Consider the following 11135-nt stretch of genomic DNA (forward strand, 5'->3'; position numbering starts at 1 on the left):
ATCCCGGCAGGGTTTTAAACTACTACTTTGTCCCCCAAATGTATGCCCCCAATGTGTTTATAATAATTCATTGGCCCCAGTGTGCTTATTATAATCCATTGGCCCCAGTGTGCTTATATGCATTGGCCCCAGTGTGCTTATTCCCCCTCCCGCTGCCTGCTTCTCATCTTCTTGGAGCAGGGCAGCAGCGAGATATGTCGGGAACCGGGGCGGCATGTAGGCTTCATTAATTCATTCGCCGCTGCCGACATGTCCCCGCTGCTGCCCTGTTCCTAGCGCAATCAGTGCACCGCCGGGACATGTCTATTCTCTGCTGCTCATTTCTGTACCCGACGGTGTCCCGCTGCTAACCTGCTCCAAGAAGATGAGGAGCAGGCAGCGGGAGGGGGAATAAGCACACTGGGGCCAATGCATTATTATAAGCACACTGGGACCAATTAATTATTATAAGCACCTGGGGCCAATGAATTATTATAAACACACTGGGGCAAATTAATTGTTCTAAACATGCATGGGGGCATAAATTTGGGGGACAAAGTAGTGGTTTAACCCCATTTTCACCTTAAGGACCAGGCCAATTTTATTTTTGCATTTTTGTTTTTTCCTCCTTGCCTTCTAAAATCCATAACTCTTTTATATTTCCATCTACAGACCCATATAAGGGCTTGTTTTTTGCGTGACCAATTGTACTTTGTTATTAAACCTCTCATTTTACCATAAAATGTACGGAGAACCCAAAACAATTTTTTTTAGGGAGGAAATTTAAATGAAAACTACAATTTTGCACATTTTGGAGGGTTTTGTTTTCACACTATACACTTTACAGTAAAAATGACATGTTCTTTATTATGTGGGTCAATACAATTAAAATGATACCCATGACTAGATACTTTTATATTGTTGTACCGCTTAAAAAAATATAAAACTTTTTGTACAAAATCACTGAATGGCATCCCTTTGCAACAGTTTGCATCTGTTATTAGAATGGTCTGTTTAAGAGACAATAACGGAAAAATATGAACTTTAGTGATCCAAATAAGTGATGGAGATACCTTTTTCAATAAAATTTTGTAGGGTACCATTGAAAAAAAAATATTAAAAAAGATATAGTAGTGATGGAAAAAATAGTATTTAACAAAACTTTTCTTTATTATAACGAAATTTTTATTAATTTTTAAACAGGGATCAATTTATGTGTGCAGGCAGGGCACAAAAATGTAGCCGACAATAATAATAATGTAGTGTGTGTGTTTATTTACTTTTTTTTTTTTTTACATTTTTTAGATAGTACTACTACTCGCAGCATGGAACACACTGTTCCATGATGGGAGTAGTAGTACCTGTACTAATTGACAGATTGCCTGTGTCACTTCTGACACCCATTGCGATCCTTCTGTATAATGTATAGATGCGGCTGGCTGCTCTTCTATTCATATTTACCACAGAGAGCTGTGATTGGCTAGATGGTGTATATATACGTAAGTGCAGGGGACCATAGAGGAGCAGCCAGCTGCATCTATACATTATACAGGAAGATCAGAGCAAGTGTCAGGAGTGACACTCGCTGCCATCTGTCTATTTATGCAGGTACTACAACTCTAAGCATGGAGCAGAATGTGCTCCATGTTGGTGTAGTAGTACCTGCAGTTAAGGACAGATCACAGCGTGTGTCACTCCTGACACCCGCTGTGATCATCCTTCATCCCTGAGATGCGGAGCGGCTTTCTCCTGTGCTCGCATCTCTGCTCTGTACTCCGGCCGACCAATCACCATTCATATTTCCCGCTGAGAGTGGTAATTTGCTGCCACCATCCGGCCAATCTCCACTCTGGGCGAAAAATCTGAATTAGTGATCTGAATTTCTATTCACAACACTGGCTGGCCCAGAGTATAGTGCGCTGTAAAGAACTGCTCCGCATCTCTGCTATATTATGGACGATCGCATCGGGTGTCAGGAGTGACACTGGGGCGATTTGTCTATTAGTACAGGAACTCCTACTCCCATCACGGAACTTAAAAAGAAAAAAGTGAAAAACACACACACTACATTTTTATTATTGTCGGCTACATTTTAAGGTCCCTGCCCGCCCACATAAATTGATCCCTGTTTAAAAATGAACATTAACAGGGACCAGAAAATTCAGCGCTTAATTTTTTTTAATTTTCACTTTACTCTTTTAGCCCCATTTTTAATATTGAGCCCCGAATTTTCTGGTCCCTGCCCACTCCCGAAAATTGAAAGACAAAAAAATAAAACATTAATGATAATTTGTTAATTTTTAAACAGGGATCAATTTATGTGGGCGGGCAGGGACCTAAAAATTTTGTCGACAATAATAAAAATGTAGAAACGGGCCATTTAAATGTAAAAACAATATATTTTTTATAGTAAATTTTTTTATAAGTAATGTATTTTAATATGGTGTTTAACCCCTTAAGGACACAGGGCGTATCCATATGCCCCCGTTTCCAAGTCCTTAAGGACACAGGGCGTATGGATACGCCCTGCGCATTTCCGGCCCCAGCCGCTAGCTGGAGCGGAGCCAGTGCCGGATGCCTGCTGAAATCGTTCAGCAAGCATCCCGGAATATCGGCCAGGGGGGTCATTATGTCCCCCCATGTCGGCGATGGCGGATTCCGGGTCAATTGGGTCTCCAGTGACCCAGAATTACTGGCTGATCGGGGCCGTCTCTGGCGGCCCCGAACAGCCATAGCCAGCAGGGGTGAGGTGGCACTGGTGCCACCTCACGATCGCCCTGATTCATCGGCCGGTTTCCCAGCCAACCAATCAGGGCGCATGCTGCGGGTGTCACTCCCGCAACCCGCTCCGCCCCTCTTCCGGAGGACGTGAGCGGGTGCGGGAAGAAGACCCCGGGAGCTGGGGACCCCGATCCCCGGCGTCCCTGTTGGGATCGGGGCCCCAGGAGAGACGGCGGCGGCGGCAGGACTGACCTGCGCGGCGGCGTGGAGTAGCAGTTGGAGGTGAGTGACAGCCTCCTGCTATTGCTTAGCAACAGCTCCCAGCATGCAAAAAGGGCATGTTGGGAGCTGTAGTTATGCAACAGCAGGAGGCAGACCACCACAACTCCCAGCATTCCCTTATGGGCATGCTGGGACTTCTAGTTTTGCAACAGCTGGAGGCACATTTTTCTATGCAAAAGTGTAACTTCAGCTGTTGTATAACTACAACTTCCAGCTTGCAGAAACAGCTAAAGTGCATGCTGGGAGTTGTAGTGGTGCATCTGCTGGTTGCATAACTACAACTCCCAGCATGCCCGTTGGCTGTCGGTGACTGCTGAGAGTTGTAGTTTTGCAGCAGCTGTAGGCACACTGGTTGTGAAATGCTGAGTTAAGTAGCAAACCAGTGTGTCTCCAGCTGTTGAATAAATACAATCCCCAGCCAAAGTAGTATGCCTCCAGCTGTTGCTAACTATAAGTCCCAGCATGCCCTTCCGCTGTCCGTACATGCTGGGGGTTGTAGCTTTTGCAACAGCTGAAGGCACACTGGTTGCAAAACACTGAGTTTGTTACCAAACTCGGTGTTTCACAACCAGTGTGCCTCCAGCTTTTGCAAAACTACAACTCCCAGCATGCACTGATAGACCGTACATGCTGGGAGTTGTAGTTTTGCAACAGCTGGAGGTATTCCCCCCCCCCCCCCCCAAAATGAATGTGCAGGGTACACTCACATGGGTGGAGGTTTACAGTAAGTATCCGGGTGCAAGTTTGAGCTACGGCAAATTTTCTGCCGCAGCTCAAACTGCCAGCGAGAAACTACTGTGAACCCCCGCCCGTGCGACTGTACCCTAAAAACACTACACTACACTAACACAAAATAAAATAAAAAGTAAAAAACACTACATATACACATACCCCTACACAGCCCCCCTCCCCTCCCCTCCCCAATAAAAATTAAAAACGGCTGGTACGCCACGGTTTCCAAAACGGAGCCTCCAGCTGTTGCAAAACAACTACTCCCAGTATTGCCAGATAGCCACTGACTGTCCAGGCATGCTGGGAGTTTTACAACAGCTGGAGGCCCCCTGTTTGGGAATCACTGGCATAGAATACCCCTATGTCCACCCCTATGCAAATCTCTAATTAAGGCCTCAAATGCACATGGCGCTCTCACTTTGGAGCCCTGTCGTATTTCAAGGCAACAGTTTAGGGTCACATATGGGGTATCGCCGTACTCGGGAGAAATTGTGTTACAAATTTTGGGGGGTATTTAATGCTTTAACCCTTTTTAAAAATGTAAAATTATTGGGAAACCAAGCATTTTAGGTAAAAAATTTTTTTTTTACATATGCAAAAGTCGGGAATCACCTGTGGGGTATTAAGGTTCACATTACCCCTTGTTACGTTCCCCAAGGGGTCTAGTTTCCAAAATGGTATGCGATGTGTTTTTTTTTTTGCTGTTCTGGCACCATAGGGGCTTCCTAAATGCGGCATGCCCCCAGAGCAAAATTTGCTTTCAAAAAGCCAAATGTGACTCCTTCTCTTCTGAGACCTGTAGTGCGCCAGCAGAGCTCTTTTCACCCCCATATGGGGTGTTTTCTGAATTGAGAGAAATTGCCTTCAAATTTTGGGGGGTATTTTCTGCTATTACCCTTTTTAAAAATGTAAAATTTTTGGGAAACCAAGCATTTTAGGTTAAAAAAATATATTTTTTTACATATGCAAAAGTCGTGAATCACCTGTGGAGTATTAAGGCTCACTTTACCCCTTGTTACGTTCCCTGAGGGGTCTAGTTTCCAAAATGGTATGCCATGTGGTTTGTTTTTGCTGTTCTGGCACCATAGGGGCTTCCTAAATGCGGCATGCCCCCAGAGCAAAATTTGCTTTCAAAAAGCCAAATGTGACTCCTTCTCTTCTGAGACCTGTAGTGCACCAGCAGAGCACTATTCACCCCCATATGGGGTGTTTTCTGAATCGGGAGAAATTGGGCTTCACATTTTGGGGGGTATTTTCTGCTATTACCCTTTTTAAAATGTAACATTTTTGGGAAACCAAGCATTTTAGGTAAAAAAAATATTTTTGTTTTACATATACAAAAGTCGTGAATCACCTGTGGGGTATTAAGGTTCACTTTTCCCCTTGTTATGTTCCCCGAGGGGTCTAGTTTCCAAAATGGTATGCCATGTGTTTTTTTTTGTTGCTGTTCTGGCACCATAGGGGCTTTCTAAAGGTGACATGCCCCCAAAAACCATTTGTCGCTCCTTCCCTTCTGAGCCCTCCACTGCGCCCGCCGAACACTTTACATGGACATATGAGGTATGCGCTTACTCGAGAGAAATTGGGTTTCAAATACAAGTAAAAATTTTCTCCTTTTTACCCCTTGCAAAAATTCAAAAATTGGGTCTACAAGAACATGCGAGTGTAAAAAATGAAGATTTTGAATCTTCTCCTTCACTTTGCTGCTATTCCTGTGAAACACCTAGGGGGGCATGTACTAATCTTTTACTATGTAGTCTGGTTTTTACCCTGTTTTTTTCGACTTCATTTTTGACAATGTGCGACAAATGTACTAAATTGTTGCACGGCATTAATAAATTTGGCACACATAGGCAAAAGTGGGAAATTTACTTCATGTAGTAGAAAAAATAGTCTGTTCCTTTTTCCTGCTGTCTGAATAGGTTTGGCTGCTAGGTTTCCTTCTGGATCTTTTGTTTTTGAGATTTTTTTTAGCTTTTTCACCACATCTAAATAATTCAATAACTAAATTGTAGTCATGGCTCAGAATAGTGGTAAACGGCGTTTAGTGTGTGTGTGTGTTTATTACATTTTTTTAACACAGTTTTTTTCTCCCTAAATGTACTTACACTTTTTTTTTTTTTTTGTTACTTCTACAGATCTGTGTATCCTGTGGACTCCTTCGGATTCGGTGGACTACTTCGACGACCAGGGTTTTTCTTTGCTTGATGTTAATAAAATGGTTAACGAGGGCTTGTGGGGGAGTGTTTTTTTTGTAGTAAATTTTTTTTTAAACCTGTTGTGTTTTTTTTTTTTTTTACTTTACTAGACAGGCTTAGTAGTGGAAGCTGTTTTACAGACGGAGTCCATTACTAAGCCGGGCTTAGCGTTAGCCACAAAAACAGCTAGCGTTAACCCCCAATTAATACCCCGGTACCCAACACGATAGGGGTGGCGGGAAGAGCCGGTGCCAACAGGCCGGGAGCATCAAAAATGGCGCTCCTGGGCCTAGACGGTAACAGGCTGGCGTTATTTAGGCTGGGGAGGGCAAGTAACAATGGTCCTCGCCCACCCTGGTAACGTCAGGCTGTTACTGTTTGGTTGGTATTTGGCTGAGAATAAAAATAGGGGGGACCCTATGTGTTTTTTTTTAAATATTTAATTATTTATTTAAAAAAAAAACGCATAGGGTCCCCCCTATTTTCATTCTCAGCCAAATTCCAACCAAACAGTAACAGCCTAACGTTACCAGGGTGGGCGAGGACCATTGTTACTGGCCCTCCCCAGCCTAAATAATGCCAGCCTGTTATCGCCTAGGCCCAGGAGCGCCATTTTTGTAAGACAGCTTCCACTACTAAGCCTGTCTAGTAAAGTAAGGAAAAAACACAACAGGTTTTAAAAAAATTTTATTACAAAAAACACTCCCCCACAAGCCCTCGTTAACCATTTTATTAAAATCAAACAAACAAAAACGCTGGTCATCGAAGTAGTCCACCAAATCTGAAGGAGTCCACAGGATACACGGATCTGAAATGAGAAGAAAAAAAAATGGGTTAGTACATTTATTATCACCTGCTCACACATCTCCCACCCCGCACGACTACAACTGCCAGCATGCCCTTACAGTAAGGACATGCTGGGAGTTGTAGTTGTGTGGTGCAGGAGATGTGTGGGCAAGTGACAAGCTTGTCCCCTGCCCCCAGCTGCAGGACTACAACTCCAGCATGCCCTTACAGTAAGGAGGGCACAATGTTTCCCAACCTGGGACTTGTAGTTTTGCAACATCTGGAGGCTCCTTGGTTGGGAAACACTGTTTTAGGCCAGTGTTTCCCAACCAGGGTGCCTCCAGATGTTGCAAAACTACAACTCCCAGCATGCCTGGACAGCCAAAGGCTGTCTAATCATGCTGGGAGTTGTAGTCTTGCAACATCTGGAGGCACCCTGGTTGGGAAACACTGGCCTAAAACAGTGTTTCCCAACCAGGGTGCCTCCAGATGTTGCAATACTACAACTCCCAGCATGCCTGGACAGCCAAAGGGTGTCCAGGCATGCTGGGAGTTGTAGTCTTGCAACATCTGGAGGCACCCTGGTTGGGAAACAGTTTTAGGGCTTGGGCAACTTACCGGCTTCCGCAGGATCCAGCGCTGCACGACACTGCCGCGCGACACTGCCGCGCGACAGTGCCGCCCGACGATCTCCGTTAGCGATCGTCGCTGGAGCCTTGGAAGGGTAAGTGAACGTCTTCGCCGGTCCCCTTCAGCTGTTTAGTTTTGCAACAGCTGGTGGACTACAGTTTACAGACCACAAACCAGGGGTCTGCAAACTGTGGCCCTCCAGCTGTTGCAAAACTACAACACCCAGCATGCCCTGACAGCCAAAGCCTTTGGCTGTCAGGACAGGAGCCCGGGCTGACATTACAGTGCAGCCGCCCGGGCTCCTCATACTGCCTCCCCGCTACCCTCACTTATGGGGACACTGATATCCCCCCCTTGTCTCCCGCCCGCGCCGCTCAGCTCCCGCTGCTACCAGACTACAACTCCCAGCGTGTCCTCACTGTAAGGGCATGCTGGGACTTGTAGTCTTGCAACAGCAGACAGATGGGAGTTGTGTGGCGCTGGCAGGTGAGAGGGGGGGGGGGGATGTAAATCACTGCAGTGTCCCGGTAGCGCAGTGAGGGTAGCGGGGAGAAAGTATGTCGGAGCCCGGGCGGCAGTAGCTTTTCCTGCTCCATGTTGGAGCTGGAGTAAATTTAGTCAATTTTTATGGCCGTTGCGACAGTTTATTGCACAACTGCGACTGTCTCAGTTAATAAATACCTGACCACTGCAAGTAAAAAATGAAAACTTGCGTAAATTAAGCAGGAATTTTTTTTTTTTACTTTCTAGCTCTTGCTAGAGAAAGTCGCACAAAAAATAGGGTAGGCGCAATTGCGACAATTTTGCGCCAAAAATAGTCAGAAGGAAATGACTACACCCCTTAGTAAATGCCCCTCATAAAGGTTTAAAACACTTACTAGGTCATTTTGAATACTTTAGGGGGTGCAGTTTTTATAATGGGGTCATTTGTGGGGTATTTCTAATATGAAGACCCTTCAAATCCACTTCAAAACTGAACTGGTCACTGAAAAATAGTGAGTTTGAAAATTTTGTGAAAAATGTCAAAATTGCTGCTGAACTTTGAAGCCCTCTGGTGTCTTCCAAAAGTAAAAACTCATTAATTTTATGATGCAAACATAAAGTAGACATATTGTATATGTGAATAAAAAAATATTTATTTTGAATATCCATTTTCCTTACAAGCAGAGAGCTTCAAAGTTAGAAAAATGCAAAATTTTCATTTTTTTCATCAAATTTGGGGATTTTTCACCAAGAAAGGATGCAAGTTACCACAAAATTTTACCACTATGTTAAAGTAGAACATGTCACGAAAAAACAATCTCGGAATCAGAATGATAAGTAAAAGCATTCCAGAGTTATTAATGTTTAAAGTGACAGTGGTCAGATGTTCAAAAAATGCTCTGGTCCTTAAGGTGAAAAAGGTCTCAGTCCTTAAGGGGTTAATAAAGTGTATGTGTGTTTCACTTTTCTTTTTCCATTTTTTTTTAAATTTTTTTGGTAGTACTACCATTCCCAGCATGGCACAGACTCTGTTCTATGATGGGAGCTGTAGTACCTGTACTAATAGACAGATAACAGCAAGTATCACTCCTGACACCCAATGCGATCATCCTATCTATTGCAGAGATGGAGCGGCTTTCTCCTGCGCTCACATCTCTGCACTATACTCCGGCCGGCCAGTGATGTGAATAGAATTCACATCACTAATTAATATTTCCCGCAGAGAGCTGTGATTGGCCAGATGGCTGGAACCAATCACAGCTCTCTGCGGGAAATATGAATAATAGGTATATATACGGCATATACTCATACTACAGTGCGACCAGAGAAGAGCGGCCAGCCGCTCGCATCTATACATTATACAGGACAATCGCATTGGGTGTCAGAAGTGACACTCGCTGCGATCCGTCTATTAATGCAGGTACTACAGCTCCCAGCATGGAGCAAAGTGTGCTACATCAGTGCTCCCCAACCTTTTTATTGCCGCGGACCGGTAAACGTTTGGTAATTTTTCCGTGGCCCGCTTATAGACAAAAGGCCCCCCTTATATAGACAGCAGCCCCCTCCTTATATAGACAGCAGGCCCCCCTTTCCTTATATAGACAGCAGCCCCCCTTATATGGACAGCAGCCCCCCCTTCCTTATATAGACAGCAGCCCCCCCTTCCTTATATAGACAGCAGCCCCCCTTCCTTATATAGACAGCAGCCCCCCTTATATAGACAGCAGCCCCCCTTCCTTATATAGACAGCAGCCCCCCCTTTCCTTATATAGACAGCAGCCCCCCTTATATAGACAGCAGCCCCCCTTCCTTATATAGACAGCAGCCCTCCCACTTATATAGACAGCAGCCCCCCCTTATATAGACAGCAGGCCCCCCCCACTTATATAGACAACAGCCCCCCACTTATATAGACAGCAGGCCCCCCTTATATAGACAGCAGGCCCCCCACTTATATAGACAGCAGCCCCCCCCCCATGTATATAGACAGCAGGCCCCCCTTATATAGACAGCAGCCCCCCCACTTCTATAGACAGCAGGGCCCCCCTTATAGACAGCGCTCACTCTGCTGCTAGATCAGTAGTCTCCAAACTGTGGACCTCCAGCTGTTGCAAAACTACAACTCCCAGCATGCTGGGAGTTGTAGTTTTAAAGCATCTGGAGGTCCACAGTTTATAGACAGCAGCCCCCCCCCCACCTCCTCTTGTAGACAGCTCACCACTTGTGGTTGTCCTCGGGTGTTGCCGCTCCACTGCCCCATCATGGCGTCCTTTGGAGGAGCATGTGACATACACGTCACTCTGCTTCCTCCGCAGCGTTATGCTGGGCGTAGGGGAGGAGGAGTGACGTGTGTGTCACATGCTCCTCCATAGGACGCAATGATGTGATCGGGAGAACAGGACAGCAGCACCCACTCCCTGATTGGCTAGGAGGAGGATCAGTGTAACAATAGCGAATTTTCATTCGCTATTGTCACACAATGGGCGGGCTCGGGGGGGCGCAATCCTCTGCGCCTCGGCCGCCACAATGAAATTATTTAAATTTACTCGAGCGGCCCGATACCGTTTGATCCACGGACCTGTACCGGTCCGTGGCCTGGGGGTTGGGGAACACTGTGGTACATGTTGGGAGCAGTTGTACCTGCAGTTGAGGACAGATCACAGCAGGTATCACTCCTGACACCTGATGCAATCGTCCTATCTAGATGCGAGAAAGCCGCCTGCATCTATACATTATACAGGACAATTGCAGTTGGTGACAGGAGTGACACCTGGGGCGATCTGTCTATTAGCACAGGTACTACTTTTCCCATCATGGAACAGTCTTTTCCATGCTGGGAGTAGTAGTAAAAAAAAAATCAAAAATAGAGAAAAAAGGGAAACACACTTTATTAACCCCTTAAGGACTCAGGATTTTTCAGTTTTTGCACTTTCGTTTTTTCCTCCTTACCTTTTAAAAATCATAACCCTTTAAATTTTCCACCTAAAAATCCATATTATGGCTTATTTTTTGCGTCGCCAATTCTACTTTGCAGCGACATTAGTCATTTTACCCAAAAATGCACGGAGAAACGGAAAAAAAAATCATTGTGCGACAAAATCGAAGAATAAACGCCATTTTGTAACTTTTGGGGGCTTCCGTTTCTACGCAGTGCATATTTCAGTAAAAATGACACCTTATTATTATTCTGTAGGTCCATACGGTTAAAATGATACCCTACTTATATAGGTTTGATTTTGTCGTACTTCTGGAAAAAATCATAACTACATGCAGGAAAATTTCTACGTTTAAAAATGTCATCTTCTGACCCCTATAACTTTTTTA

The sequence above is a fragment of the Hyla sarda genome, chromosome 5 (genome assembly GCF_029499605.1).
Source record: "Hyla sarda isolate aHylSar1 chromosome 5, aHylSar1.hap1, whole genome shotgun sequence".
Classification (NCBI taxonomy): Eukaryota; Metazoa; Chordata; class Amphibia; order Anura; family Hylidae; genus Hyla; species Hyla sarda.